Below are 26,899 nucleotides of genomic sequence, written 5' to 3' on the forward strand. Positions count from 1 at the left end.
TGTAAGTTAGTATTTGAAAAACTATACAACAGGGCTCAAGTCTGCAAGTTGAATAAAATCTGTAACCCTTCACAACTCTAGACACTAAACTTTTCTTTGTTAAATCATTCCACCTGATTAATTGCCATGAATGGGAAAAAGAACCAAGTTTATCTTCTGCTTTAAAACAAACAAACAAAAACAACTTACTCCCCCAGTTACAATATTTTAGGTCATGTTTTTTGTTTGTTTCAGAAACATTTTTAACCATTTTAACAGTCAAATCAACTATGAGCGAAATAAATCCTTTTCAAATAAAGTGATTAAAATCAGTAGATCTCTATAGAATCAGTTTCCAAATTATCATCTAATAACATGCAATTATTATTGGAAGATACTTAGCTATTAGGAATGTTAATCATTTTTGCATTTGATCAAGTTACAGGCAGTTTTAATTTAATCAAAATGTACTTAACAGAAGCCCTGAATTTTAAACACAACTGTGCCTAGTTTTACACTTTATTCAATGATTTTAATTTAAAAATTAAAATTATTGTTTAAAGGGGATTTAAGATATATACTTTCCCTACAATAATTATATTATCCTTCAGATATTGAGCTTAAGAATGAGTCACTACATATAAAAACATGAAGATACACTCCTTTTAAGAATATGCTTCAAGGAAGTTAATCTAGAAGCTGAGTTTTTTTTCTAAGATTACAAAAGTGCCCCCTAATGGCATAACTTTTCCTCTCATTTCTTTATCTTACTTCTAGCTATCTAGAGCCCATCTAGCTGAATGTTTAAATTAAGTAGCATTTCTCAGAATTTCACTTTCAGCATTATGTTTATCTTAGGCAACTGGTGGCTAATTTAGAAATCTGTCTATTCAGCAAGAAATTTTTGATATCTTTCTACAATCAAGGCTCTCATTCATTCAGAAGTAGGATGTTGCCAAATATTTTTACTTTGCTAGGCAAATCATTCAACATGGTTGCACAATTTTATGCAGGACCCAGAGGTACTAAATGGTGTTATTCTGTGACTGAGCAAATTGACTTTGTTTACTGAAAAATTCTAATGAATCCAGATTACCAATGTTAAAACCTAAAACTGATATTGTCAGAGGCTTTCTTTGTATTTGGCATACACCTTCAGATCCTACCAAAAGTCTGCAGTTGGCTATATTACTTTCATTTTGCAAGATTTATTTTTGATTACAAAACTCAATAACAAATGTATTACTTAAACATTTTCCAAAGTGATAATAAGCAAATTACCTTAAATATTTTAATATTTTAAATATGTATTATATTTAAATTATTTTGTTATTTTAAAAATGTAATGTGAATTTAATCACAAAACCTAATGGGGAATCTCTGGTTACTTAAAATCACCAAAAGCTTGTCTTTAATATTTATAGACTGCTTTGAGTTATGCTATCACACTGATGTAAAGAATTTGCAAATCTTGCCAAAAAAAAAAAAAAAAGATTTTTCAGGTTTTCATGTAACTGTCAAATGCTCCCAAAATAAAAGGTGTAAAATAAATTAGAGGCATTGTGACCTTTCTTAATATTTATTTATCAAAAGAGTAGTGAACACCCCTCCTACCTTTAAGGAATATGATAAAAGCAAAATTTTCTATCCCTCTGCCACTAAGTACCAAAATATGGCAACAGAAACACGTAAATATATTTGTTTAAAGATGTCATTAAGAAGCAGGACACTGGGGGGGATTGAACCTCAGTCCTTCCTAGGTCAGCCATGTGCAAGGCAAACGCCCTACTGTTGTGCCACAGCTCCGGCCCCTAAAAAACATATTTTTTAACTGTAAGTTTTTCCCTAAACCATTCCATATATTTTAAATTCAGCTGCCCATATTAATATTTATTAACATATGATTATATGTTATATGAATATATCTTAATAAATTAATATATGAATATATATCATATATTAATATATAAGAAAAGAGGCTGAAGCAATAGCACAGCTGGTAGGGTGCTTGTCTTGCACACAGCCAAACTGGATTCAATCCTCAGCATCTCATATGCTCCCCTGAGGCTTCCAGAAGGCATTCCTGAGTGAAGCATATGACTGCAGAACCAGAGGTGTCTCCATAACCAAAAATAATAATAAATATGAAATAAAATAGAGATATCATTGTGGTTTCAAAGAAAGCACAGAAGTTAAGGCACAGGTCTTGTTTGTGTGTAGTAGACTCCATGGGAAATTAAAATCATTGAGCTCTTAAGATAGTGCATATTATAAAACTTAATGAAATCATTTATCAATATGCAATAAATGTCGCATATTTTTACAAACCCACAGTGTAGTGTCATTAAGATCCACTTAAAAAGTATCTAAAGTGGGGTTGGAGCAATGGCACAGCAGCAGGATGGTTCGATCCCCGGCATCCCATATGGTCCCCAAAGCCTGGAGCAACCCCTGTTGCTCACCGGGTTGTCACCGGGTATGTCCCCACCCCACCCCCCAAAAAAAACTAAAGTGTCAAGCACATGTAGACACAGACATGAAGTGAAAATTTACAATGACCAAAAAGAAGAATGGAAATGTTGATTTTATTTGCAGCCAGTGCATCTACAATAAATGAAATCTAATGTTTAATAACAGAGAATGGAAAGTACATGGCTATAATCTAGTGAGGATAATTTCAAGGAGTCATAGGCCACAGATTTTTATTTTTTATTCTTTCTTTCTTTCTTTCTTTTATTTCTTTATTTCTTTCTTTCTTTCTTTCTTTCTTTCTTTCTTTCTTTCTTTCTTTCTTTCTTTCTTTCTTTCTTTCTTTCTTTCTCTTCTCTTTCTTCCTTCCTTCCTTCCTTCCTTCCTTCCTTCCTTCCTTCTTCCTTCCTTCCTTTCTTCTTCTTTCTTTCTTTCTTTCTTCTTTCTTTCTTTCTTTTTCTTTCTTTCTTTCTTTCTTTCTTTCTTTCTTTCTTTCTTTCTTTCTTTCTTTCTTTCTTTCTTTCTTTCTTTCTTTCTTTCTTTCTTTCTTTCTTTCAGCGAATATTATTCTTTTCACTTCTATTTTTAAACTCAAGGGCATTATTTTTTACTTGATTCATCCATTCTACATCTGATAGTGAATTTGAAGTATTTGATCTAGCTGTAAAAAAAATGCACTTCTGTCAGGGGAAGGGCCTCTGTGTCTTCTGAGACCTGCTCTATGGGCATAGAAGAGTCATTTTGAGCACATTAAAAGTAGAATAAACACCCAGCTTAAATAAACAGATTCTCCCATGCAGAGACTTAGCAATTTTTTTTAAAGTCCCAGAAGCTGTTTATAATGTTGACTTTAGTAACAATGACAGTGTTAACTGATGCTTGTTGGTCATTTTTATAAATGCAAAACTATCTTCTGCTGTGATCGAGCATTTGATGGAAACAGAACTCTTTTGCTTGGGTAGGCTTCCATATTTCAGAAAGGGTGAAATTAAGCAGGCAGGAGGAAAAATCTAATCTAAAGAGAAGTATCTGGTATACTTGAGGTGAATTCTTATACCACAGAAACTGCAGAATATAGTAGCTCCTGTAATACTCACTTCATGCTTGACAAAACAGAGCCAGTGTTAGAAACAGAATTATGGACCACATTCTAAATAAAGGCTGTGATTCCACAGTGGGATGTTTCTGAGTTCATTATATCAAGAATCTATGTCTTAGAGACCTTCCCATGTATTTCAACTGTGATGATTCCAACCTTCTATGAGTCTTCTCTAGGGGACTGACAATTTTAATTCTGGAAAGAAAATAAATTAGTATGAAAAAAAACAATGTAAAATAAAAACATGCTAAGGATTGGAATGAAGTTTCGATTTCATCCCCACTTCTCAGGGTGTGTAGTTCATTGAGGGGCCAAGATTGATGGTCACTCTCCTTTAAAAGATAAGTCATCTTATGGAATAAGAATAGATCAAAAGCAAATCTGATTTTAAAGTAAGAAAACTCTGTGTTCCAACCATCATAACGCCAATAAAAAGAATAATGGATGATCGAAATGGCCAAAATAATAGACTTAGGATAGTAGTTTATTGATCCATGAGTCAGACACATTTTACTGAAGGAAAGGGTAGATATTCTTAAATGTATTTGATAGATGATCAGAAGTTATGATAAAAATTTAAAACAATTTAAAAATTGGAACCAGAAAGCTAGTATAATGGATGATAAAGGATAATACAAGTTTAAAAAGTATTTTTGTAGTGGAAGATGGAATGATTAAATCACTATAGAATTAGATTTCATCAAATGCTTTTTTTTTTTTTTTTGGTTTTTGGGCCACACCCGTTTGATGCTCAGGGGTTACTCCTGGCTATGTGCTCAGAAGTTGCTCCTGGCTTGGGGGGACCATATGGGACGCCGGGGGATCGAACCTTGGTCCGTCCTACGCTAGCGCTTGCAAGGCAGACACCTTACCTCTAGCGCCACCTTCCCGGCCCCCTAAATGCTTTTTTTTTTAAATGTTCATTTTTTTGTTTTTGTTTTTGGGCCACACCTGATGACATTCAAAGGTTACTCTGTGTATTTGAAATGTTAAAGAAGTTTTTCTTATGGTCTATATATGTCTAAAATGTTTTCCGATAGAATTATGCAACCACATGGTTAACCAAATCACAGATATTTGACATGGTGTGATAAATACTTGCCAAATAAAAATAATATAAATAAAGAATCTCAAAAAAAAGGTTAATACAAAGTTATACTGAAACAAAATATCAAATATCTTCTTCATTTCAAAACTTTCTCATTATTTTGACTGAGAGATAGAATGAAGGTAATGCAAAGCTATACAGGAACCAAATCTTTTTCATGTCAAATTTTTTCAGTATTTTCAACTAAGATAGCTGAAATAATTTCCACTATTTTAAGAGAATTTAATGACTCTTAAAGTAATGAAAACCCTAAGAAAGGAATAATATGCTTGGTTGCTTTTCTTGCATTAGTTTGGCAACTAAGCCTTATTTCCTGTTGATCTGCTACAAAATGAAAATGACTTCCTGTGCAATGTTTCCCAAAGCAGTTCCCCAAAGCCAACTGCAAACATCTTCCATTGACATCTGGCTATGATGGAGCCTAGCAGCATTGGCCAGATCATCTAGCAACTGCACACATTAGCCTAGAAGGTGAGGCATAAATTAATGATCATGGTCAACAAATACTGAGTCCCTGCTGAGTTGAATATCCTAAAAATACTTAAAAGTACAAAGAACAATATGGATCTAATACTGTTATGCTGTTGACAGTTAAGTTGAGGGCAAGTTAACTATGCATAAAAGTACTGTGCCATGCTAGATAACATCCAGAAAAAAAGGGTGGCTTAGATAATAAATATTCAATAAGGTGATAGCAAAATAGGACTCAAAGGAAGTTGAATTGGGGAGAAGAAAGAACCAGAGTTGAAGAGGGGAGATGGAGAGATGAGATACCTGAGATATTTACTGCAGTCAAACTGTTACAACCAAATAACAAGTCTGAGGATGTGGTTCATATTGTATAACAAGAGCATGCCTTAAGTGTGAGGCCCCTGAGTTCTACAAGCAGGATCACATATAGTGAAACAGAGTCAAACAAATGTTAAATGATCAGCTTCAATGTACTTGAGATAAGTTGAAAGTAGAAGTGAGGGAAAGAGAGCGCTTAAAGATAGGAAAATGCTAATTATTTTTGAATATCTTACAATGGAAAGAAAGCTTCAAAGAATTAAGAGTGAGGGGGAAAAGAAGTGAGGGGAAGAGTAAATATTGAAGAGATGGAGAACAGAGAGAAATGAATTAGGCAATTATTTGATATATCCCATCAAATAATTCTTGAGCTGTGGACCATCTTAAAAATTAAAAATATGATTCTTCAACCTAGATGGTTTACAAAAGAGTGAACCATGAGGACAGTAATTATATATAACATATGTATGCATATATATACAATGAAATATTACATGGCAACAAGGAATAATTCAGTCATGTAATTTATTGAAACATGGATGGAACAGGAAGATGTCATGTTAAATGAAGAAAGTGAGAAGGATAGAAACAGGATATCACTTATATGCAGTAGTTAGAATATTTCATAATGAATGCAATTTTTTAATAGGGGGTGTTGCTTGGATCAGTCTTGGTCCAAAATATACTGAGAAGAGTAAAAAAGAGTGGAGGGGGAACTGATGTAAAATAACAGGGGGGAGAGGTCAAGGTGTGTTGTTGGAAGATTGGTGGTATTAAGGAAGGACAGAGCTAACTATCCTAATCATGGAGTCAATGAGACTGAAATCATGAGATACAAACTTTAATATCCAAACTAAGGTGTCTGCCTTGCAAGCGCTAGCCAAGGAAGGACGGCCAAGGAAGGACGGCCAAGGAAGGACCACGGTTTGTTACCCCAGTGTCCCATATGGTCCCCCCAAGCCAGGAACGATTTCTGAGTGCATAGCCAGGAGTAACCCCTGAGTGTCAAACGGGTGTGGCCCAGAAACCAAAAAAAAAAAATGTGTCTGTCAAGATGACAGGGTTGGAGAGGGGAAGGAATGCGAATAAATCTGGGAATATTAGTAGAGGAAGGTTGACACTAATAGTGGAACTGGTGCTGAATCACTGTGTATCTAAAACTCACCTATGATTTACTTTGGAAATTACTTTGAAAATAATTTAAAATGTTTTAAAATAGGGCCAGAGCAATAGCACAATTGGTAGGGCATTTGCCTTGCATATGGTCCACCTGAGTTTGATACCTGGCATCCCATAAGTCCCCATATGTTACACCTTCCGGGAGTAACTTCTGAGTGCAGAGCCAGTAGTATCCTAAGTACCGCTGAATGTGGCCCAAAAAAATCAAAAATAAGTTTTAAAATAAAATTTAAAAGGCTTATGCATATAAGCTTATGCATATAATTCTTACTAAGCAAGACATTTTAAAAGAAGAGAATAAAGAAAGATTATCTTTTCTCATAATGACAAATAAGCACAACTGAAGTGGGAAGTAGCAAGATATGCAGGTTGAAAAAAATAAAAATATTGATTTCAGCTGACATGAGAAGAAATAGGATGTGCAGGATATGGGGGAGGTGAGTGAGAGACTGGGAAAATGCAAGCATACACAAATGCACCCCCATACACTCAACAACCAGACATTAGGCATCTATACACACATATCAAACACTCACTAAAGCATGTGCCACCCCCGTCCCACACACCAACTGCTTCTTTGAACTTAAACCTCAACTAAAGAGTTGAAGAAAATTTGAGGCTGGCTAATTTGTGCAATGTACCCAGAGTTTGGAAGAGGCCCCAGCATATTTTAGTTCTGGTAAGGATTTGTTGATGATAAGTGAGCAGGAAGTGCAGTGAGACAGATACAGAAGTTATGAAGAAAATCTGACAAGGAAACATTGCAACAGTGCAATTAAACAGCCAGACTTCAGAAGCTGTGTTCACATGGATAGGTTAAATTCAATTTATAAACTTCCCTCGTAACCGTGTCTACCAAATGTCATGTACCTGGTGGTCTGAGGCACTTTGCTGAAGAGCAGCACAGAAGAATTTTAAAGGCAGCGAGAGAAAATGCAAAGGAGGCAGGGAATGGAGAATGGGTAAGTTTAGTGAGAAAAGACTAAAAGGAGACTGAGTATGATCACAGATATAGGTGGAAATAGCAAAAACTGACAACTAGGGTTGTTCAGCTAGATCTTACCCTTGAAGCTCAATATTAAAAAAATAGAAAAATCATCAATCTCTTCAGACATCTTGTGGGGGCAGGGCTCCCTAGCAGTGCTCAGGGGAAAGGGTCAGTACAATGCAAAAGTTCAAGGATGAGACACTTTGCTAGCAGTGCTGGGGATCGATGACCAGGACTACCTAAGTGGAGTTGTTGAGGAAGGAGCTTCCAGGGCTGTACTTGTTAATGCTCAGGTAGTCATGTGGTGCTGAGGGGGTTCAAACCCTGACCTTGCACTTACCTCTGTCCACTTTCCCCAACCCCTCTTCAGACACTTTGCTACCACTTATTGAGCAATGGCCCAAAATGACTGCACAATCACTGCAACGTTGGAACTGAGAATCTTACTGATTTTGTTAGTAAGAGCAAGGACAACACTAAAAGATTAAAAGAAAATTCAGAAATAGGAACAAAAGGTTCTAAAAAAGGGATCAATGCCTTGTATTCACAACCATCTTGAATCTTTAGATACTTGATTGCTACCTCAGGTAACTGTACCCTTCTCAAAGGGTCTTCAAGATTTAAAAGTCTTTTTTTTAGTTCTATTGACCATAGGTACTTCAATAATACAAGTTCAAAGATTTTTCTGTTCAGATGACAAACCTGAAAAATGCTTTGGTAATTCTGCCAGCAATGTCTGCAGAACACATGGGCTGTGTGTACCATAAAGTTCTGATCAAAGAAATCTTTTATAGCCCAGCTTCCAGTGATGTAATATGAAGTGAGACCCATCAACAAGGCAGTGACAACAGCAAATTTTTTTGAAAGGAGCTTGATGGAATATAGAGTTCACCAGCTGATTCCCTGCTTATTTATGGGACAGTCATTCTCTGCCAGAAAATGCCTGGGATGGTGGGAAAACAGCCATGAACAATATGTTTGAATTCTCTATGCTAGTGGAGCTCTCAAGGCAATGGGTATGAGAGACAGTGAAAGGGCCCCCAGGACATAGATAAATGACTCAAAGAACTTCACCCAGCAAGCTCAAGCCTCTGAATTAAAATCCGATGCTGCTTAAAAGGCAGAAAACACCCAAGGACAAGTGTGAAAAGAAAAAAAAAAGTTATAAGAGAACAAAAGGAAGGCAAAGGAGAGAGAAGTAGAAAAAGAAGGAAAAGGAAAGAGGGGAGGAAAAGAGTAGGGATGTAGAGAGGGGAGAAAGAATGAGTGAACAACTATACCGAAGGTCTGTAGCTCTAAAATAAACAGGCTAGGGACTCAAGTGATAGCTCAGTGGTAGGGCATTTGCCTTTCAGGTGGCTGATCCAGGATGGATCTCCGTTCTATCCCCCGTGTCCCATAAGGTCCCTCAAGCCAGGAGCTATTTCTGAGGGGGATAGCCAGGAGTAATCCCTGAGCATTACTGGTGTGACCCAAAAGCCAATAAACAAACAAACAAACAAATAAAAATAAATGAACAGGCTAAAGTAAAAGAAAGGCACTCCACAGCGAGCAAAGGTTAGGGGGATAGAGTCATCTAGACTGAATCCTCCTCACTTCACTCTGCGAAAATGAGAAGGGGAGTTAATGAAAATTTGCATGGGAGGAAATGCTCAATTGGGTGTGAGCCCTACCACCCTGAGTCTCCTAGAGGGACACAGCAATTTATCGCGGGACCAGAAAACTCTCTGAGGCCCTGTAACAACTTCAGCTACAGAATGATGCTTGGTAGCACTGAAGACAGGGTGCAAAACTGAGACTAAGAGTCTAAAGGTCCATTATCAGATAGAGAATGGGCAGGAGGGCAGGAGATTATCTGGAGCTCAGCAAATTCCCAGGGTCTAGGTTCTTATTCTGAAAGAGAAGGAAGGAGAGAGGGAGGGAGGGAGGGAGGGAGGGAAAGGAGGAAGAGAAGGAGGGAGGGAGAGAGGGAAGATGGGCGGGAGGGTGAGAGGAAAAGAGGAAGGAAGGAAGGGAGAGAAGGGGAAGGAAGGAAGAAAGGAAGGGAGGGAGGAAGGAAGAGAGGGAGGGAAGGAGAGAGGGAGGGAGGGAGGGAGGGAAGGGGAAGGGAGGGAAGGAGAGAGGAGAAAAGTCCTCATTTCCCTAACTCAATTCTCTTATTTTCTTGTTTGTTCATATCACATGGTTGCTTTAAATGATTAACACTTATAAATAGTGAATTAACCAAATTAACTATTATTTAATTCAATCATAATTATTTGCCTAAATCTCTCAGTTTTTTTCCTTCTCTGTCCAAATGTTTAGAATAGTATTTGTAAACCTCCCGTAGCTAGAGAATAAAATTATGGGTTTAGCTTAGAGGATTCAACATTGGAGAACTCTTTTATTTTTAAAGCCTTACCAACATCATGATTTGTCTTCTTTTTCTAATTATCCAGTATTGTTGAGTTTCAAGAACTGAAGAAGCAAAACTAAATGTTCACTATGATCTCAGAAGTGTTTTAGTTCAAAAGAACCTTAGACTTTCACTATAAGCTAATAGCACCCTCTGGTTGAAAGTTCCAAAATAGGAGGGAGAGAGGAAAGGAGTGAGGGAGGAAGAAAAGAAAAAAGGGAAGAAGGGAGGAAGGGAGGAAGGAAGGAAGAGAGGAAGAAAGAAGGAAAGAAGAGAGGAAGGGTGGGAGGAAGGAAGAGAGAAAGAAAGAAAGGGAGAGACAGAGGTAGAGAGGAAGGAAGGAAATAATGAAGGAAGGGAGGGAGGAAGGAATGAAGAAAAGAAAGAAGGGAGAGAGGAAGGGAGGAAGAGAGAAAGGAAGGGAGAGAGGAAGGAAAGAAGAAAGGAAAGGAGGAAGGAAGGGAGGGAGGAAAGAAGAAAAGAAAGAAGGAAGAAGGGAGGGAAAGAGGGAGAAAGGAAGGAAGGAAGGAAGGAAGAAGGGAGGGAGGAAGAGAGAAAGGAAGGGAGAGAGGAAGGAAAGAAAGAAAAGGAGGAAGGGAGGGAGGAAGGAAGAAAAGAAAGAAGGAAGAAGGGAGGGAAAGAGGGAGAAAGGAAGGAAGGAAGGAAGGAAGGAAGGAAGGAAGGAAGGAAGAAGGGAGGGAGGAAGAAAGGGAAGGGAGGGAGAAAGGAAGGGAGGGAGGGAGGGAGGGAGGGAGGGAGGGAGGGAGGGAGGGAGGGAGAAAGGAAGGAAGGGAAGAAAACCAGGCAGACTCTGGGGAGAGCCTTAATAGGACTCAGAAGGGTGACATTCACATAAAAATGATGTGTTTGTTATCTGAGCTCTCTTTCCAGTCACTGAACCAACCAATGTTTGCCAGGTACCTATTAAACTAAGTATCTAGTGGTGACCTCTGAGGCTGATGAGACAGGATGGGAACTCTCTGAGGAAAATTAACTCTTCAATTATTTAGATTTTTGTTCAGTTTTGTTTTTGTTCTGGACCACATGAAACTCAGGGACCATTGGTGGTACCTAGGATCAAACCCAGGACAGTCACGTGCAAAGCAATTATCTTACCAATTGTACAGTTAACAGCTCCCATAACCCAAGTTTACTCAAGAATATGCTCCTTAGATGAAAATAATATTGTACTCATCTTTATATTTTTTGTATAAAGTAACACTGAACAATAGTTGTTTGACTATAACATTTTCAAGAGGGTTATAGTAGAAAATAAGGTAAGTTGAAATTTCATCAATCTCTTTGTCCTCATCAAAATATTCTCTGCTGGACTGGAGCAGTAATAAAGTGTAGGAAACTTGCCTTGTATGCGGCTGACCTGAGTTCAATCCTTGGCATTCAGTCCCTCAACCACTGCCAGGAGTAATTCCTAGTGCAGAGCCAGGAGCACTGCTGGATATAGCCCACAAACCAAAAGAAAAAAAAAAAGGAAAAGGAAAAGGATACCTACAGATTCTGATCTGCACAAAGAAGTAGGGCAGAGAGGCTTGCCAAAGCCTCAAGACAGATTCTTAGCTCCAGATCCATTTCCCTTTGGGTCTGAAAATGACTAAATAATTCAGTAGTGGTTTCTTCAAGCCAGGCTCAGGAGTCAGGCTGGAATGTGAATCTGGCTTGCTTTCTTCTGCCAGGCCTCCACACCACTTCACTTATAGGCATATTTCCAATATGTTTTGAGCCTCAGTTTCCATGTCTACTGACTGAAACGGCTCAGTCATCTTAGGTAAACCTGTTGGAGAGGTACCTAAGATGCGGCATGGAAATCAGTGCCTGGCAGTATTATGTACTCAGTAATCAAGAACCAGTGGGAGCCCACTTTCCCAGCCCATCTCTTATTAACTATCGCATTTTCCAAGGTGCATATTCTCTCTTCTTTCTTCAAAGTTGTTCTCTTTTCTTCACTCAACCAAACTATACCTCAAAATATTCCCTTGTAGCATTTCACCTGTCTTCTCATTCCTTTCTTCATTTCTCATCGGTCTCTGCACAAAACTCAGATTGTTATCCTCATAAAGATATTTTACTCTTCTAAAAAAAATAAACCACAAGGCTGCACAGGAAAAGATGAAATTTATGATGCAAGAATACCTCTATTCTCACACATTCACTTTCTTAAACCATCCCACACTTCACCTCCTATTCCAGTTCCAGATCTGCGCTTCTTGGTCTCTGCACAAGTTCTTGCCTTAATGCCTTTGCTGCTTCTCTGGGGAGCTAATTCCTAACTATTCTGCAAACATCTACAACCACAGAGAAATTTAGTTACACGTGTTTCTATACTCAGAAATCTATGGCAGAACATTTCAAATTATGTCATATTTTGGAAATTCCAAGGTAGAAAGTAATTCTTCCTGTTGCAATACTGCCCTTGATGGGGATGACTGATGGAGGGCTGGAGGATGAGGCCTTTCTCCTCCAGCTCGGACCATAAGTCTGTTACCTTGTTCAGCCGGCGGTTCTGAGATGAATGCGGCGAGAAGAAAGTAGCAGGCAGTCAAGCTTCTGAAGAAAACAGCTTTTATTCTGTGGAAGAGGCTGAAGCCATAAGGCCCCAGAATCAGCCCCAGGAAAAAAAAAAACCTCACCTTCCACAGACCATTGCTTTTATACCCCAGAATCAGGTACCACCCAATGGTGGGATTAGGTACCACCCAATGGTGGGAGCAGAATCAGGTACCACCCTACGGTGGGAGCAGAATGCCAGGTCACACCCTAAGGTAGGGCACAATCACCGATCAGGGTAGGGTCAGTAACATAATATCCCATTGAAATGTTTACATACACAACACTTCCTATGTCTATTACTGTTAATAATGATGATATAGTCCAATACCAAACAGGCCTATAATCATAACATTTTTGTGAGTATATAATATGTAGCTTAAGAAGATAATAAAATTCACTAGGTTTCCCAAAACATATCAGTTATGGGTGTGCTCAATCATTTTTTAGACGTTAAACTTGTAATAATTTACTATGTGTCCCCCTACAATATTGGAATATATATTTATATAGAGATATCTTTACATACATTTATATTACGCCATGGCTGCCATGGAGATTTGGTATGAGCAGGATGTTCCAGAGGTCAGGAAAAAAACCTTACAATCCATAAAAATACAAAATGGTACAGAGAATATGTTCAATGGCAAAACACATGCTTTGCATACATAGATCTGGGTTCAATTCTTAGCACCACAAAACACACACATACACACACACTTCCAGTAAGAGGGACCAGAGCTATAGTAGAATGGGTAGGGCGTTTGGCTTGCCTTGCATACCCCCAACCCATATTTGATCCCTGATACAACATAAGGTCCCTAAACTCCTCTAAAGTTGATACCTGAGTACAGAGCCTGGAGTAAGTCCTGAGTACTTTAACGTGGCCCCCAAATAACAACAAAAATATAAAGTCCTGGTAGGAATAATAATTTGCCATTACTCAGAAGGTATTCTTTTCTCTGAAAATAGGCTTATTCTGATTTGACTGCGTAACTTTATAATGACAGGAGTAGTATAGATCAAATCTAACATACACATATCCCTCAGCTTAAAGGCAGGCTGAATTCAATCCAGATGGGGTAGGCCCAGAAATAATGATGCAGAGTTTAGGAATTATGCTGTATGTAGCCATATTGCAGGTAAGAAGTGCTGTAATTTTCATCTTTAAAATTTTGATTTTTTGAGATTTTTCATTATATGTTCAATGTTTTAAACATCTAGAAAAAAAGTACACACCCTTCTCCTTTTCCTTTTTGAATTATTACTGTGTCAAAATTATCAAAATATTTGTCCTTTATTTCTGTCTCTGTATTTTTGTAGTGTTGGGGATCAAACCCAGGGCCTCATACATGCAAGATATGTGCTCTATGACTGAACTACATCCTCAGACCCTTTCTTTGTCTTCTTTACATTAAAAAAAATCCACAATACTTTATCTTAAGACCCAATAATGGATTATTTAGGAAATGAAAGATCTGCATAAGATTTATGTTACAACAAAACTTCTAATTTGTTTATATGTCTAATGAATCTTTTAAACATGGTACTAATAAAAATGATTAAGAATAAATCATATATAAGGCTGGAAAGATATTTGACTGGGTAGGGCACTTACCCTACATGTGGTTGAGCTGAGTTCAATCTCTGTAATTCCATATGGTCCCCTGATTCCCACCAGGACTAATTCCTAAGTACAGAGCTAGGAGTTACTTTGAGCACAGCCCAGTGTGTCTCTCTCCAAAAAGGAAGAAATGATATATTATTATAAAATAAGAAATGGTATTTGATTCTATGAATTCAGCTTGTATTATGTCAAATACCTAATGGTTCTGAGGCTATATCTCCCCTCTTCTCTCCTGGAAATTATTTAAATGAAACTGTATTAAAGTCTTTCTAATCCTCTTTAGAGAGGATTAGAGCTAGACTAAGTGATAAAACACAGGATAAAATCAAAATAGCAAGTTAAAAAAACTATAATCAAGTGATCACAACCCAAACACAGATGAGTGGGATACATATACTATAAAGTTTAAACACTTAGAATGGTAAACCCTGAATTATTATTTCCAGAAAAAAAAAAGAAAAGGAGAATACAGAGTGAGTACACCCAAATATAAACTTGTCTAATTCTTAAAAACAGAAATGAATTAAAGTAACAGTTTTTAAATATCATTTCTCCTACCATCTGTCTTATAAAATCCAAGGTCAAATCCAAACTGTAAATTTACTGAATCTATGTTGGAACAATGAGACAATATTCTCCAAGGACATCACTTCCAGAAAATCTAGTGGAGAATGTGGAAGAAATAATATATATATATATATATATATATATATATATATATATAAAGTCCTCTTCTTTCTCACTTGCTCTCTCATATCATATATCAATACCTCATGTTCATCCTTTCTTAGAACTTTAGTTCCTATCATTTCAGAATTTAATATTTTTTCTTTTCTGAGTCACTAAGGCAGTGCTCATGGCTTATTTCTGGCTCTGCATGTACTTAGTTAGGGAATCACTCCTGGCAAAGTTCAGAAAAACATTTGTGGTGCTGAGGATTGAATGTAGATCAGTATATGCAAGGCATGTACCTTACCCACTGTACTATCTCTCTGTTTCCAGGATCTAATTTCCTATAACAATTTTCATTTAACTCTTAGCCAAAACTGTTGACTTTTCCATTTTTCCACCTCACGTGTTCAAACATTCATTTAAGTATAAGAATAGTTAAAAAATAATTGTGAAAGCAATAGAGAAATGGATTGCAGACCTGAGTAAGAAATTATGTATTGACAAAGTTCTGCCTAAACTACTATTGGCTTTTGTAATCTGAGCAAGTCTCTTAATCTCTTTTGAGACTAAGTTTCCTCATCAACCAATAGAAGCAATTATTCTGAGGATTACCAGGATATTAATATCCAGGATGTGAAGGTGTTTTTTTTTTTTTAATTAAAAAAAAGTTTGAGCCAGGAGATAGTATACCATTCCTCAGGCCCTTATACCAAACCACTGGTTAGGTCCACCAATAATCACCAGTAGAGCATTGGTGTTCCTAGGGAACACCTTTTGGAAGCCTCCAAGTCCCCCTCAAATAAAATTAAAATTTTAAAGGTTCTCCTTTGCTACAGGGTATATACTCTAGTACCTCTAGTAGTTGCAAAATTTAGTAAAAAACAAAAGCACTTATTTTGAGCTGTACTTTTAAAACAGTAAAAACAGGAGTTTTCACCATTATTCTATACTTAGCTAATCCAATAGGTAAAAGGTTAGGTACTTTTTTGAGTCTGACTCGAAACACACAGCAATGGACAAGCTGTTAGGATTTTAAAAAGTAACTGCAGAAACAGTAGACACTCTTATATTCTTTCTCAGTCTTTAAACACTATATCTGAAGATTTCATTGCTGTTTATTAAACAAAGCTGGATTAAAACTGGTTCAAAGGTAAGTGTTCAGATGTTCCAGACACTAGATCTAGCAAAGGATTTAAGATGCACGTGTTGAGATAAGAGAGTAGAGGATTAGGTTCAATTCCTAGGATGTTCTGCATTATTATTTAAGGATTAAGAGATGATTAAATAATAGGACATGGGAAAGGCAGATGATGTGGACAGATCCTAAAGGCACTTTTAAGAAGAGTATATAACAAATTCTCATAAAATTATACAAGAAAAATATTTATGACATTAAGATAGATGACAGTGCAAAACAATGATCTCATATGGGAGTTCAGATTCACAATAATTTCATTCAACCCCCCTACCCCCATTATCTTTGAAGTAAGTTACACTTATATATGTGAGTTTTATTTTTTGGTGACTTTTTTTTTTAAGTATTAAGAAAAGGTTGTAAACTAGTGTTATGAGATAGCTATGTTCAATGGTCATTAGAAGAGAGCATGCCAAGAACAAATGATGCTAGAAAACGTCTCTTTTGAGACAGTCTGAGAAGTGTGAGTAAAATTTTCACCCAAAAATTTCAAAAAATTTTTCTATTATAGACTAACTCTTTGGCTGAAATGTTAATCTGGATGTGTGTATAAAAATACTTTTCTGTCTGAACTTTTTCTGTGTTTTAAAGGGCTTAAAATTTTCATATTAGAAATCTCTTATCTTAATGCCTATATTACCTTTTATTATTTTTACAGAAACGTACAATTTTGTCCATTTTTAAAATAATTATTTTTTAAAACCTTAAAATAAATCTAACTTACACTCTAAAATGTCAAAATAGTAATGTAATTGCACAACTAAGTACTATTAATTACTGCTGATCCAAAACGAATTTTGTAGTTTTAGTTTAGTGTTGAATATTTCTAACACATAATTGATATATGTTTTAATATCACAGATTTTGTATCTCTAATAAACTCATCACTCATTTTTCTTACTTACTGTTCTTAGTCTCTGTTTACTAAAGAACTTATGTTTTACTATTTTCTTTTTCAGATGAAGTATGTAAAGGTAATGCATTCACCCAACCCTCTCACAGACAGACAGACAGACAGACAGACAGACAGACAGACAGACACACACACACACACACAGATTAAACTCAACAAATAGTGTATTTTAGGGCAATTTTAACTCTAGATTTTAATGGCTTCTCATTTGGATTATTTAATAGATAAAGAAAGAAAAAAGCTGTGCCTACAAATATTAATTCCCTGTCCATATGGAGACTCAAAACAACAAAGTGAAAATAGGTTCTCATTTGGATAAAATCTATGTAAATATGGTTCAGGGATGAGAAAGTTTATAACTGAAGTTACATATATTCTGAGATAGATACTAATGTTATCTATTTCACTTTCAATGGTCTTCCCTTATTTAGAGAAAGAACCAGAACAGGATTTAATATAAAGATTACTGATCTGGCTCTACTTCCCTTCTTCTATGCCATAGCATACGATCTCCCAAGCATTGATGGTTATGAGCCTGAATGGCCCCAAGCACTGCAGGCTAGTGGCCCTGGTGGACCCCTGCATCACTGTGCCTGAACAGCACCCTATCTTCAAGCCCTATTAGTTAACCACCTGCAGGACAAGTATTACTAGGATGGGTCCCAGGGGTTTCCAAGGCTTCTGAGCATTGCCCAGGAGCCATCCTTAAACAGAAATAAAGTTAAAATTAAAAATAATTAAAAAATATTAATCTTCTAGAAGGGCAGGTGAGGGAAATTATTTATTACTCCTAGCTCTTGGTATTATTTAGAACAACTTAGGCAAGATTTTAGGTATGACCATTAATATTGATTTAAAAACGGGAATGTTTAATCATTTCTCTCTAAAACATTTCCTAGAATATTAACACATACAAAGAAATAGACAGGGGCCAAAGAAATAGCACAGAGATGGGGCATTTGCCTTGCACAAAGCTGACCTGTGACCAACCTTGGTTCAATCTCTGGCATCCCATATGCTCCCCTGAGTCTGCCAGGAGCAATTTCTGAGCGCAGAGCCAGGCAGGAGTAACCCCTGAGCACCACCAGGAGTGGCCCCCAAATCCCCCCCATAGACATTCAGGAGATACATTGCCTGTAGTTAGGTCTTATGGATTTAGACTTATTAATGTTTTTGAGTCATTATAAAATTTCTAATTAAAATATATCTATGTGAATTAATTTGGCATTCTCAATTTAAACATTTTAAAAATATTCATTAATTTTGTTTCTGAAACTAGAGTTAAGATTTTAATTTCAAAGTTTTTGTTTATAATTGTTAAGAAATAGAAATTACCTAGCCCAATGACAAATGATGGATAAGGAAGATGGAGCTTGCACATATGTAATGGAATACTCATCATCATTGAAAAGAGGAAAATACTGCCATCTTGACAACAGGAATAAACTTTGAAGATATTGTGCAAATGAAATAAGGTAGAGAAACATAAACACTGTATGATATCATGTAAGCACAGAAGGGGGAGACAAAACAGAGACTTGCAATAATCAGAGGGAAGCAAGTGGGTATTGTCTGAAAATGAGAGAAGCACTTGGTGTCAAAGGAGACAAAATTCAAGTTAAAGAAAGAAAGTAGCAGGAATAAACTGTACATCACTTGAGTGAGAGGGCTTCCCACTTGTGTGCAGGAAGTCAAGTGAGGCACAGGTTAAACCTGCACATGCCAGGCATGAACACCAGTCCTTTGACTCATCTCCCAGTCTTGCAAAAAAATATAATTTTTTAAATTTTCAGACTACCTAAAATAGAGATTCTCAAATTTACTCAGTCTTTTCAGAAGAAAATAGTGGTGTCTCACCCTTGGAAATTTATCTTTAATAAGAAAAAAAAAGCCCTCCTAGTGGCACCTGCGGAACAACTAACAGTTCTCCCAGAATCATTCCAGTGCCTCCCCCAGTGGATGAGGTCATCGCTTTAATCGTAAATCACCTTTTCTTGGATAAACATATTAAGTACTAATTAAACTAATATGACTTATTTATAAAAATAGTGAAATACAGACTTCAAGCTCATTTTTTTTAAACCATAATAAGACAATTCCTGTCAGATACTGGGCATCTGATAAGTGCAAAATTAGAGACAATGGAAACCTTCACCTCAACATTTAAGAAGCACACTACATCTTTAATTTTACTGAAAAGACAAGTTTTAAAATACAAATACTTATGGAACCTAACCTTGTAAAATTAATCTTAAATTCCTTCCTAATTTCTCAACATCAGAATCTATGTTTAAAATCACCTCAAAATAGAATGAAGACAGGTTGCATCATCAGTGGGGCCCTGTGAAAGATTTCTTGTTCAACAATCAAAATTTCAAGATGGTGACAGCAGCGCATGGAGTTCTTCCAAGTGTAGGTCATGAAGCTGGTCCTGGCTCTGGCTTATATGGAATTAAATATCTATTTAAGAGGAAAATTAAGTATCGATTTAAGAGGAAAAGAACAAAGAAAAGGTATATGGTAAAGGTAAGCTATTGAAAGAAGCGGTCAAAGGGATATATATTATTCCTCTCTAAAATTCAGTCTTTACTTAGCCTCATTCCTATCTAGTTTTGTCTAGTTAATAAGTTTGTAAAATATAAGTGAATCTCAATAGCCTACCTTGTTTTCCATCCATGGATATGCCATATATGCTCTGGAAAACAAATAACTTCAAAAAAGAAAAAAATATTCTTGCAAATGATATTTTAGTACCCTGTGAGGCCTAGAAAATACCAGTGGGCAAGAGAAGCTTCCCCATTGCTTTTCAGATCATCTCTGATCCAATTAGTTTATCTAATAATATAGTTAGTCTTGCTACTGTGATTGCTAGAAAGTTAAAATTTTATCTCTCATTTAAGAGACAGCTTTATCTATTCATAATACATGTGGTACAGTTTAAAAGATCACCCCGAGAACTGAGATATAGGAGAATCATAGGGAGGCAATGAGAAAAAGAAATGGTATCATTTCTTATTTTACCCAGTGTTTTAGTCAGTAATGTTGTTTCTTATCTCTGCTATCACTGGATGTAACAGCCTCACTTTAAATTATAGAACCAAATGATTTCAGAATCAATCCCAAATGAAACTTTGGGTATTATAATTTAATTTCAGTTCTATAATTTAATATAAAAGTTTAAGTTATTAGTTTATATTGATACATAAATATTTATAGTTAAGTAATTATGCAGCTAGCATATCATTAAGAGGAAAATATAATTATTATTTCAAACATGATAACTTAAATGGATTGAGTAAATTTATATTTGTTTTAATTTTATTACAGTATATTGCAGATAATTTAGAAACATTTTATAACTGGAATAAAGCATAGGTTACTACAAGGTGATACTGTTACCATTTCTTCTTCAGGAATCAGTGATTTAAAAAATATCTAAAATGGAGAACAAATCCTACTTAAATCAAATCCTTTAACATTAGCTTTTCCCTTTTACATGTTATGTTTTTAAATACGTTTCATAACATTGTCCCCAATTTTGTTTGTCAATCAGCAATCAAACAGAATCTTTTCCTTTTATAAAGGCTTAATTTTTTTTTTAGGTTGGGGGCTCACATAAAGTGCTCAGGAGGCCCAGGGTCATTCCTGTTTAAATCTTATCCAACCAGATCAGTAGTTAAATGAAAAAGGTTGAAGATTGTTGCTAGAGTCCTCAAGAGGCATACAAGGCAATGATCAAGAAACCATGTGGTACTGAAGATCAAATTAAGGCTTATGCCATAGCTCCTCTACTACCTCCTCCAATCTCTATCTATAAATAGTTGTTTATAGTTTTCTTAAAAAATAATCATGATGGGTTGTAGCGATAGTACAGTGGTAGGGCATTTGCCTTGCACATGGCTGACCCAGGACGGACCTGGGTTCAATCCCCAGCATCCTATGGTCCCTTGAGCCAGGAACTATTTCTGAGTGCAGAGCCAGGAGTAACCCCTGAGCGTCACTGGGTGTGGCCCAAAACTAAAAAAAAAAAAAAAACCATGATGATTTCAAAAACAAGATATCATGCTGTATAATACTTTATAACTCTTTCTTATTATGCATTCACTTTTCCCCATGTATTCTTTTAAAAACTACATTTAATTTCATTTTCCCCATAGATCTATGTATATAAGAACATTGCATCAGAAGATAAGTTACAGTTAAGACAATTTATAGTTGTTTATAAAATACTCATTTAAATATAATCCATATTTTTTGGCCAAGTCTTTATATTTTTGGAGTACATGATATACTTTCTGAGCTCACAGCTGGAAGATGGTGTTTACCCTTGTTTCATGTTAGATAAGAAACCTCAACAGACAGAAAGTTGTAGAGTTATCTCTATTCAATTGGTTACAATTCTTGTGCCACTGGCTGAATTCATTCCTATGAGAAAACAGATACTAATGTTTACTGCCAGCTTGATTTTGTTATTTGGTTATTACACAGAAAATCTGCATTCTTCATAGGCAGTGTCTCAGAGTTCATTCTAAGGAGATGATTCCAATCATACGTAATCATAATCTTGTTCTCATTGAGTTCCTTCCAAACTTTATGTAACCTCATTATTTCTAAAAATGTAGTTTTCTAGGCTGGAGCAATAGCACAGATAGTAGGGCATTTGCCTTGCACATGGTCAACCCAGGTTTGATTCCTGGCATCCCATATGGTTTCCCAAGCCTGTCAGCAGCGATTTTTAAGTTCAGAGAACCCCTGTGTGTCATTGGATGTGGCCCTCAAACGAAAAGAAAAAAACAAAAAAAAAATTTTTATTTTCTCATAAATATAAAAAAGAACAAATTCATTCATAGGAACAATTAAATAAGACATTTAAAAATTTAATAAGATACTTTGCCATTTTTAGATAAAAGATTTTCAAAATTTTCACAAGGAAAACTAAATATAAATTCTCCAAAAAAAATGAAATAATTGAGGCAAGAGAGATAATATATGAAACATTGGGGACTTGCACATGGTTCAATCCTCAACACCACGTATGTTCTTCTGAGCATGCCAACAGTGGTCCCTGAACACAGAACCAGGAATAAGTATGAAGCAGACCTGGATGTGTCACAAACCACCCTCTATCCACAAATAAATAAATTAATTAAATAAAGTAAGAAGAAGAAAGAAATATGTGGGACATCAGCTATGTGTCTTATTCAAATTTTCCATGGGAGAAAAAAAATGAACGAAACCCCCAAACTGTTCTCCAACTTATTAAAATAAATTTGTTTCCAAAGGATTCATAATTGAAGGACAAATAACATATAAATTTGGAAGTTCCTAACTTATAAACATTAGTGCTCTGGACTTTTAAAATGAAGTTTAAATTCAGTCTATCTCAGTGAGTTCTTAAAAAAAAAATGACATTGTAACAGGAACCAATATCCAGCTGTTCTATGGTCAAATCAGTCTCTTCATCCCAAAGGAAAAAATTCTGTAGAAACATATTGCTTGTTTTTATTCCATACTGATTAAATATTTTAGTCTTAAAATTTTTAATAAAAATACCTTTTTACTTGGGTAACTTATTACATAGTTCCCAAATATTTAAGGATTAATATGAATCTATTTGATAGTTTTCAGGTTTTAGCAAAATACCAAAAATAAAAAAGGGAGATATAGAACATTGGGGGGGGGGGTAGATTGTGTTTGGCATGTAAGCTGTCAGGAATATTCCTGCTTTCAGCAGTGTTTTCGGTACTGGTAGGTTAGGAAATAGCAAATGATATATGAATCTATATATACATTTAGACACAGATACATTAAAATGGTCCGGGTTTACCCATATATTTAAATTAATTTACTATCAACTTTCCATCATATGATTCAACAAATTATTAGTAGCTCTGTTTTTCCATGTCATTCTATATGCTTTTTTAGCAACAAAATAACCATGAACTACTTACTTTTCCCCCTAGAAATCAACATGCAGAGGCATGATTGTATGCTGCCTAGATATCAATCTGAATCTATAATATAATGGAAAATATGGCAGAATTTTGCCTAACTTCGAGGTTTAAATTGCAGTGTTGGATCTTAGAGAATTTTAATTTTAAAATAGTTTTCAAAGCAAACATTTGGTGTGGTTTACTACTTATTATTCAAGTACAATCTTTATTTAGTTGTTTCTATTAATTATTGTAAACTAACATCAAAATAAATCTTTATTCTTTATATTATCTGCCACAAAATTATTTAACCCAGTTACTGTTTTAAGGTCATATAATCTAAATATTTGCTGGTTACACTTGCCTTAGACCAATGACTGGGAATATACCTTTTCACTGGTGACTGGCCACGGGAGGTTCAGTTACTACCACTACCAATCGACAGCACGATACAGGATCCCCAAAGCAAGAGCTTACAAGAACCAGAAGTTTTGTTGCTATTTGTTTTAAAGAGAAGTTTGAGAGCACGACTTGGCCACTGGAACCAACTACCTTATCACTGAGAAAACTAACCAGAGATGAAAAGAATTTTAATAAGTGCAAGTTATAAGACATACAGATTATTTTTATGTGTTTATATTTAATCAAATTATTAATTCAAGGTTCTTAGTACACTTCCAATAGCTACTTAGCTGCCATATCAAAATAAAAACTGAATTCCAGCTCAGCTGGAAGTACAAAACAGTCATTTTTAAAATCAAAATTTTGACCTCTAGATAGGCTAAAGCTAAACGGAATTCTGTGGAAATAGAATCAGAGAACAATACAATACATTTGATTTCTACCTCCTCCCCTACAACCCCCCTTTTCTTTCAAACAACTTGCTAGATAAGAGTTCTACAACACACTTTACCCCACTTTTCACACAGAAGATTCAGTCAATAAATTCACAGGGAGAAAATGGAAATTGAAATCACCAGGTTCATGTACTGACTGTAAAAGTCACTGTGTTAAGTTATCTGAAGACTGACCCACTGTGGCTACTTGAAATGCAGGGATCCCTCAGTAAGGTGTTGCCAAGGTTATAACATGATGTCTTAAAAGCCATACTTGACCACATGAATGTTCAACAGGCCCAAGACAGATTATGTGAGGAGAGAGAGAGAGGGTTGTCCTTCATTCTCAAAAGGAAGTTTTTCAAATATACATTTTGTGACATCTTAAGAGATAAAAGCTGTATCTGCAAGTGATTAAAAGATGTTTTATATTCATGGTTTCATTTCGACTGCAATAAAGGCATAATTTAAACCACACGTAATTCATAGCAACTTAGGCCCATTACAGAGTTCTAGCTTCTTTTTTATGATAGTTACTAATTAAAACAGAGTGTTACTGCCATGCCAAGCCTAAGTTTTCGACATACAGGTTTAATGAATAAGCTGTCTTGACATAAAAATGAAAATAGAGAAAAAGCTGCAAGCTGTTATGTTTGGAGTGTGAGGCAGAAATTAAGGGCATTCGCTGATGTTAAGAATTGTGCAAAGACCTTGTCATTTCCTTCTTGAAGCGAAAGATTTTTGAGAGAAATTTGAAATAGTACTAATTTCTCTAACTCTAGGTTCTTCTTGCTTCCTTCTAACCCCTCATCCAAGAATTTAAACTAATCAGAGTCACTTTTTAAAGCACAACCGATATTTTAATATAATCCTGAATATAGGTTTAGATTGAAAATGGGAATTGGGACCATAATTAATTATGTTGCTAATTTTCCCCCCTTCAAACTGAAGACCACGAATCATGGCAAATGAGGGCACTGCTTTAAGACTGTCCCTTTTGAAAAGTTCACGGATTAAAAGTGGTCAAAATGACAGTATCTTTCTGACATCTGATTAATGCCATATGCAGAACGAGGCTGAGGCATTAATACTCTTTTGGTGTTTTCCCTTTCGGAAACCACTTGTAATAAGAGACTGACAAAATTCAAACCAAATATCAACACAGCCTTCAGCTAGGGTTCCAGTCTTATTATGGCTCTTAATACACAATAACGGGGACGAACAAATACGGGTCGCTCACTGGCTCGCTCGCTGGCAGTCCCTGTGCTCTGCCCACATATTTGCTCTCACATCCATCCATCACCTCCTTGAGGATAATAAAACAATTCAATCCCATCAAATCCCCACAAGCGCTCCCTCGGGAGGGATGTTTTATCTCCACTTCTGCCAGCCCAGCGAGGATTTTTCTTGTTTGAAGGGGGCGGAGAATGGCGCGGGGTCCTATTTATTTCCATTGACGACTCCCCGGGTTCTCACAGGCGCTCCCGGGCCGGGTGGGAGGAGGAGAAGGGGGGGTGCGGAGGTTCACTCCTTGCCAGAAGAAAAAGGGTTCAGGAAGCGAGACAGGAGGCGGCGGGGGGCACGGGGGGAGGCGCGGGGACTGTGTGGGGCGAGCGGGCGCTGCTGCTGCTGCGCTGCGTCCAGAGAAAGGAGCGGGATCAGGGCGCCCCGCAATGGGGCCGCCCCCACTTGAGTTGCTCCGAAGTAAACGGGGTGGTGCGGGGTGGGCTGGAGCTGGAGTTTGCAATCCCATCCCTGAGCGGGCAGCGTGTGCTCTGCTCAGGTTTATCTCGCGCTCAAGGTCTTCTCAGCTTCGGGTGAGCCTAGTAGGAACCCCGGGACTGGAGAGCGTCCCGACGGGGTTCAAGTGGTGGAAATGTGCCGGGGTGCCCGGGGCGTCCCCCCCACTCATCTCCAGCATCCTCGCACTCCGATCGCGGGGACGCTCCTCATCCAGGCGCTCTGGACGCACTCGGGAAGCCGCCCCGTCCCCACTGGCTACCCCTGCCCAGAGGTCTTCCGAGCACCCCAAGAAGAGCTGGGAACCTGAACCCCGTGCTCGGGTACCAGAAAGTCGGGTGAACCCCGATCCGCGAACTCGGTCCCCCCAATCTCCCGTCGCCTCCACCTCGCTCCGCTCCTGGAAGTTTCTCGCGCGCGGGTCGCCCACTGCCCCGGACCCCTCGCTCTGCGCCCTCCACCCAGAGAGCCCCCGGAGCCCGCTAAGGAAAGGGGGACCCGAGAGACGAGAGGTCCGGGGCAAGTCGGGGACACACTCGAGCGGCTCCTCGGACCTGTCGCCCGTTCCCCCGCGCAGACAGACAGATCGCCCGCTCCGAGTCCGGGACACGCGCCCGCACCCCGTCTTCGCCGGCCCTCGGGCGGGGAGGCAGGCGCCCGGGGTTGGGGCGCAGGGGTGCCGAGGCCGCCCTCGGCTACTCACCTTCCAGGAGCGTTGGGTTCTCCTCGGGGCCGAGGAAAAGCCCGCCTGGAGGCGAGGGGCGCCGCGCTCCAAGTCCGCGGCGCGGCACCGGCACCCCGGGGCCGAAGAAAGTCGGGGAGCCGGGGCGAAGGCGGAGGAGAGGGGCGAGGAGAGACTGGCAGCGGCCCCCGGGTCCCCCCAACTTTGCCAACTTGCGAGGACGGTGCGGGCGGCGCGCGGCTGCCGAAGTTGCGGCCAAGTGCGGCGCGGGGCCGGGCCGGGGGCCGAGGCAGAGTCCCGGGCTCGGGCGGCGCGAGGCGGGCGCGTGGGGCGCGGGGCGCGGAGGCGCTCGGAGCGGGGCCGGGCGGCGGGGGAGCGTCCGCTCGCTGGCGGCTCGGAGCGCGGACTGGAGAGCCCGGAGCCGCCGCCGCCGCCCGCGCCCCGCGCCCCGCCCGCCCGCCGGCCGGCCCGGCCCGCCGCCCCTCGCCGCGCCGCCTCCCTCCCTCCCTCCCTCCTTCCCCTCCCCGCCCGCCCCGCGCCGCCCGCGGGCACACGCGCACGCTCCCGCCGCTCCCGCACGCGCGGATGCTCCCCGCTCGCGCGCTCCCGGCTGCGTCCACGCTCCCCGCACTCGCGCTCCGGGCGGCTCCACGCTCGCACCTGCCGCCACAGTCCCCGCGTTCACTCGCGCGCCACTTGCCGCTGGGGTCCGGGCGGCCTCTGCGCGCCACGC

General features: G+C 38.4%; 1 protein-coding gene across 1 annotated transcript in view; it reads right to left on the reverse strand.

Moving 5' to 3' along the window:
- The window catches only part of NDNF (neuron derived neurotrophic factor), a 46,789-nt gene extending 20,509 nt beyond the window's left edge, over positions 1-26,280 (reverse strand). The window contains exon 1 of the mRNA XM_049786911.1: positions 26,188-26,280. The gene's annotated coding sequence lies outside the window, so the exon portion shown is untranslated. The remainder of the gene's footprint in view (positions 1-26,187) is intronic.
- Between the last annotated feature and the right edge of the window lie 619 nt (positions 26,281-26,899).

Source organism: Suncus etruscus, chromosome 14, assembly GCF_024139225.1.
Source record: "Suncus etruscus isolate mSunEtr1 chromosome 14, mSunEtr1.pri.cur, whole genome shotgun sequence".
Lineage (NCBI taxonomy): Eukaryota > Metazoa > Chordata > Mammalia > Eulipotyphla > Soricidae > Suncus > Suncus etruscus.